At 36.1% G+C, this 6,589-nt stretch overlaps 1 pseudogene; it reads right to left on the reverse strand.

The window, feature by feature from the left end:
* Positions 1–3,830: 3,830 nt before the first annotated feature.
* On the reverse strand, positions 3,831–4,405 carry LOC150061368 (large ribosomal subunit protein uL6 pseudogene; annotated as a pseudogene).
* Positions 4,406–6,589: the final 2,184 nt, after the last annotated feature.

The raw sequence follows: 6,589 nt of genomic DNA on the forward strand, positions 1-6,589 counted from the left end.
GGGGGAGGGAAATGGGTACCAAGACATGTGAAAGGGTATCAATGTATGTGAATTAATGCACCTTCTATCTGGCAAATGTCATGTAACCCTTTTACTAATTACAATAAAAAAAGCAAAAACCTTTAAACATAGAAATAAACAAGACTATGGTTTCACACACACACAAAAAGAAAACAGATCATGTAAATCTGTATTACTGCTGTACATGAGCTCACCTTTATTTGAGACACAGAATATATAATCTACATCAGATTGTTCTTTGGGAGGCTAGATGTGAGAGATGAGACAGATGCTGTCCCTGGCTTTCCATAATCCATACATCAAGAACCACCCATGCAGTATTGTGTCCATGTCCACAACTACAGTGATATGCTTGAGGATTTTCTAGAGCTACATTGTGTTTTACTGAAGCTGAATCTTGGAGATATTGCTGATTGCTTTGTCAATGCTGTGGGAGATTTTTTTTTTACTTCTTATGACTCAGAGAACACAGAGAGTGAATAAAGAATCTCCTAAAGAAAGGAAACTCACTTAGGGATAGATATTTGGCAAAGGGCATGAAAGCATCTGGAAATTTTTGATTGTTTTTATGACAGAGAAATCTTAGGACACTGACATTTGAGACAGTGAGTCACAAAAAAGAAAAACAGAGCAAAGTGTAGTAGTAGTAGTGAGTTCATAGATCACAAGGTTTAAATGAGGTATTTTTGGTAACACTATTATGTCAATGATGTTGTACAGTTAAAGTTCTATGCATCAATTTTCTTACATGTAAGATGGAATTAATAGCCTTTTTTAAAATCACAGAATAGGTGTTAGTGCTGAATTGGTACCTGAAAAGCCTGTAGAATGATGCTCAATACATATCAAGTATGATATATTTGTTTTAACCCAACATATCTAAAGTACTGTTTATAGAAAATCAATCTCTGATCATGAACAGGTAGGGGAAACAATAAGCTTTGTATCAAAATTTATCTCATCTTTTTAAACAAACTCATGTTTCTTATCTTGGTAAAATGATCCTTTAAGTAATACACTAATCTTCACAAAAAATGTAGGGAGTAATTGCAATTATTTTCTCTGCTTGGTCATTAAAAAAAACGGCTATTTCAGATGCAGGATCTACTAGTAAAATTGAGACAGATACCATGTAAGAAACTTTTTAAAAGAAATTGTCAATTATGGGGCTTGAACTCTGGGCCTGGAGCTGTCCCTTAGCTCTTCAGCTCAAGGCTACCACCCTACCCCTTGAGCCACAACCCCACATCTGGTTTTCTACTGGCTAATTGGAGATAAGAGTCTCTTGGACTTTAATGCTACAGCTGGCTTTGAACCTCAATCCTCAAGTCTCAGCCTCCTGAGTAGCTAGGATTACAGGCTTGAGCCCCTGTGCTTGGCCCATGTAGGAAATTTTTATAGGTGTTTTGCCATTAGAATAATTAGCATTATTGAGATACTAGTTTAATTTGTTCATCTCTAGGAGTATATTCTAGAGAATATGAACTTCATAGAGCTTCTATAAAATGGGAACCTAATATATTTTGTGATTACTGCCAAGTATTTCTTGATGGATAATAATAAAAAAATCACCAAATTGTCAAATACTCTTTCATGGAAAAATCTTTATCAAGTGTGATCATTGGAATCAGTACCATAGCTCCACAAAAAATCATAAGTAAGTTGAAGTTGCACAGGAGAATCTTAGATATTTTTAAATTATGGTCATTCTCATTATTGATCTGTCCAACATAACTCTCTTAGGTCACTCCTTGCAATCAGATACTTCCTGATTAGAATATTAGTGGTTTAATTGACAGCAATGAGAAGAAAAAGACTCATAAGAGAAACCGAGATGAGAGCTTAATAAAGTAACAATTATACCATGGATGTACTATCAACTTTTCGAAAGACTATTATTTGTTTCTGCAACTTAGAATTGTCCATTGTAGTAACTCATGTTTTTGCCTTCAAATGAAACTCAAAGACCCCCAAATCTTTGCTTCAAAGTTAATGGATTATGATATTCTTGATTAATTTTAGATAATATTAGGACACTCATAAAATGCTAGAAGCATTTTTTATAAGGAGCTCCTTTTTTCTTCTTAGTAGAATTTTCATAATTCAAATGCATTCTATTCAAATTCAAAGGGAGGTAAGATTCATGGGCCTTTTGGAAGATTTTTCACTAAATTGTGCAGATGCTCAAATATATTTCTGGACATTTTGAAATGAATGCTCTTTGTTGTTGTACTCCATCTGTTTGCTTCTTTCAACTCTTTCTGAAAATGACATCTCAAACACTTAAGGAGCTTCTCACATACACATACACAATAATAAGACTTCAGACTTATTTCCCAGAGAAATAAAAGCAAGGATGTTCAGGCAATATGACTTAAAATGTTTCTTTTATTAATATTAAATCATTTTATAGGATAGCATAATAATATATTTAGGATCATCTTTCTTCTCTACTTGTGTTGCTGTATATTCTCAATAAAGTGTCCTATTATGGTTTTTATCTCCATAAAATTGTCCTATTATGCAGGCATCAGAGGAGGGAATGTGAGTGATTTGTGCTTACTGTTGCACCAAGTCCAGTGAAGGTTAATGAACTTCTTCCACTGAAGAAATTAGGTACTCAGTTGAAATCCAGATCAGGTGAAGAATATAAGTATTCTTATAAAATCTGCTAAAATTGTAAGTGGGTCGTTCAACCTCTGCATGATACTTTTGTTCCTAAGTAGAGCATGCTGGATAAACAAGGTATTCTTTGTTGAACTGTATTCATTTAGCATCCATCTTGTAAATTTCTTTCATCATCAGAGCGTGTGAACAGGTTAAAATTTGGCTCTGTAAAGCATCACAGATAGCTTTGTGTGGTCATTGGATAGAAACTACAGGTTCAATGAAAATAAAACAATTGTCAATTATGAGACCAAGACAAAGAGTTAAGAAATTGACTTCAGTCACATATAGTATACTAGAAGTTAACCCAGAGGACAAAGAAATTAAAATAAAATTGTCCCATGAAAATGACACCTTACTAGACTAAATTACTAAATATAGCACAAAACTCTGAATTTGTTTGAACTTCTTTATATGAAACCATAATGACTTACCTACTTTAAAGATGAGAATATATTGAGTTTGCATTTTAAATGGGATTTTTAATTAGGATGTCTGAGTTAAATTAATTTAGATTAGAATAAGATTGACAGCTTTATTCCATGTAAAAACTACCAGTTTGTGTTTCCTGAAAGAATAAAAAAAAACTTTTCATATTAAAATTCCTCCATGGAAAGCACGGATAACTGAAGACAGAAGCATGCTTCATGGGGGAAAATGTACAGAATATTCTTCATAATTCTATTTTGAACAGTTTAGACAGAAAGCAAATACTCATTGGCCTGTTTATTTATTTGATGGAAAAGAGGTCTAAAGAAAGAGCTCTTAGTTTAAGCTCAAGGTAGGAAAAATAGAAGAATAAGTAGTGAGAGAAGTGAATAAAAGCAACCAGGAAGGTTAGAAGAGTCTGGAAAGTTATAGGAGACTGGAAATGCACACAAGGCCTGGAAAGTTCCAGGGGTCTGGGAGTTATGACCACACACCCTGCCATGTTTTTCCCTTCAAGAAAGACTCAGTCAGTGTTGCCAGTTGCTGGAGATCAGCGAACTCAGAAGAGGGCTGGCAAAGAATTAATGAATTCAAGGGTGATGTGATCAGGCCATTTTTTTTTTCAATAGAATTCTTTTATTTCATCACTGCAGTATCACAAACTGGTTATCAGGATCCTGGATGGTATTTGTGAAGATGGGTTAACTTACATATTATTCATCAGCCTGTTGAACTGTTTCTTTTTCAGAAACATAAATACCATTCAACATTTTTCTGATATCCTTGTTTTTAACTGTTGTGGTTTGCTGAATCAAAGCAGCTGAATTGAAGACAAGTTCAATATCATTTCCTTCAAGGATTAATTCATCTTTCTGGGCTTGAGATGAACAGCTGTCCTCATCCTAACTCTTGGGATATATTTCTCACCCAAGAAGTTTCAGATTTCAACCAGAGACCCATTCTCCTGAATAACTACGTTGATGGGAAGTGAGCATACACAGACCTTATCCTGTAGTGGAAGCCCAGAGTAACACCCTTGATCATGTTCTGTACATGACTACAGATAGTACGGGCAGTGGCCAGTTCCTTTCTGTTTCCCCTCCATTTCTCAACCCAAAGCCTCCTCGTTTTCTTTCCAAGGAGACTGAGTTCTACATTGATGTGGTTGAAATCTCTCCGCAGGCTTCCTCAGGGGCCCTTCACCATCACCCTTGCGTCCCTTCAGAGTGATATCGACATTTTCTGGAATGTCGACAGTCTGGTTGCTGAGAATGGTCTTCATTCTCGCAGTGAACAGAGTCAAGCCTTAAAAAAAATAGTATTATTGAATGAGAGAGGTAGTAAGTTTCTTGTATGCGAGGTGGTCGTTTTATTACTGAGCCAAATATCTGGTCTCAAACTGTTATATAACATACATCTTCAGGTCTAATAATTCCTTGACTACCAGCTCATTTTCATTCTATTTTCTGCAACTTACATGGGTATGTTTCTGAACCTATTAGACCCTGATCCTTCACAAATTTCACATAGGTTTCTCCTGAATTACTGTGCTATGAGAAAAAGCTTTTCAATGCTGGTTTCAAAATCATCAACCATCTCTTCAAATCTTGTCATGCCATGGGAATAGCATGTTTATTATTTTATGTATTCCTTTGGCACTGGTACTCAGACTTGAACTTATCTTCTTTGTTCACTGCTGATGTTCCAACCCTGGAGCCATGTCTTCACTCTCAGTTATTACTTTATTTTTCATGGTCAAGATTTCTAATTTGTTCTCTTCCAAATCTTGTTCTTGTTTCATGATACAACTTCCTTCCTTAATACGTTGACATATTAAAATTCTCAGATTGATCTCTATACTTCAGGGGCTAATACGCTGTACTTGTTATTATCTTTTATGATGACAGACTTTCTTATACACTTAAGTTGGGAAATAGGTGCTAGGAATTGAACCTAAGACCACATATAGACCAGAGAAAATGTTTTGCAATTATTCTTGCTTGGAAGTTCTTTATATGTCCTTTTTCTTATGTTCAGTATGTGCTTCAGCCCTGATTCAAACAGGCCCCATAGAGTTCAACACAAAGTTTTTTACTTCATATTAATGTTTTAACTTAAGGCTTTCCAGGAGTACTATATAAATTCAATCTAGATGTTACATTGGATGCTTCTTCTGTATAAATTCAATGCTCTTAAAAGCAAAACTTTCACATCCAATTTTAATAAACTACACATTTCTCAAAAAAAAAAGAAAGAGAGAGGTAGAAAGCCGGGATCAAGGCAGAGTGGGGAAGGGTGAATTGTCTACAATGACTTTTCAACAACTTTTAGGGAGTTTTATTGCAGAGTACTAAGAAGTGGAATGGTAGCTAGAAACAGATATGGCCTAAGATTTCAGAGCTTCCATGTGTGCAGATCATAGATTCAGGAGTGTCTGTGATGCAGGAGGAAGTAGAAAAAATGATTGCCATAGCAACATCTTCACAATGGGAATGTGCCTGCAGGAGGTAGAGACTACATGGTAAACCCAAGTATGAGTGAAGGCACAGTACGAATGAAGTTACAGGATGCCGCTCCTACTGGGCTGCATAGAGAGCCAAAACTCCCCCCTCCTAGATCTGTGGCAAAGCAGAGAGCACAGGTGTCGATATAAATCAGAACTGGGAACTTAGTTCTGTTCACTGTATAATTAAGCAAGTTTTGAGCTGAGTGTCAGAAATAGCAGAGTGCCTTTAAAGCTTTTGCAAAATATTTTCATGGTAAACGTGATGAATATGGGGGTTACAGTGACATAAGTAAAATATTGAGAATATTCTTTTTTGTGTGTGTGAGTGATGGGGCTTTCACTCAGCCTGGGTGATGTCCCTGAGCTCTTCAGTTGAAGGCTACCGTCCTTCCCCTGGGCCTAGGTGTTGCCCCTGAGCTTTTCAGCTCAAGGCTACCACCCTACCCTTGAACCAAGCCCCACTTCCCATTCTCTTTTTTTTACAGTAAAAGTTCTTTTTTTCATATTTTTTATTGTAATTAATAATATGCTCTCAATGTTTGAGTTTCAACTTCAAACCATGCCATGGAAATTTGGAACCAAGGGCATGCAGCCAGTTATAATTCAGCTACTAAATCCTGCAACCTGAGGCATGACTGAATTTTAAGGAACTGGGAAACGGTGATGATAATATCTTTGTAATCAGATGCATCGTTATATGAGTTTTTGCTCTGTCTTTCATTTGAGTTAACTATTTCCAAGCTGCCTTTCCGTGTATGTGTGCGTGTGTGTGTGTGTGTGTGTGTGTGTGTTTCTGGGTGAATGTGGGGAGAGATTATCCTCTCTTAATAATGTAATCAAAACTAAGCCTTCCTTTCCTTGAGGTAAAATAAAGTCAATACCTTCTCCAGTTCCCTGCTAAAAGCATTGCAAAATAGGCTGCCTGACCATAAACAACCTGCTGAACTAGTCACACTTGCAGTTCAT

The sequence above is a fragment of the Megascapheus bottae genome, chromosome 6, assembly GCF_031878675.1.
Source record: "Megascapheus bottae isolate mThoBot1 chromosome 6, mThoBot2.hap1, whole genome shotgun sequence".
Taxonomy (NCBI): domain Eukaryota; kingdom Metazoa; phylum Chordata; class Mammalia; order Rodentia; family Geomyidae; genus Megascapheus; species Megascapheus bottae.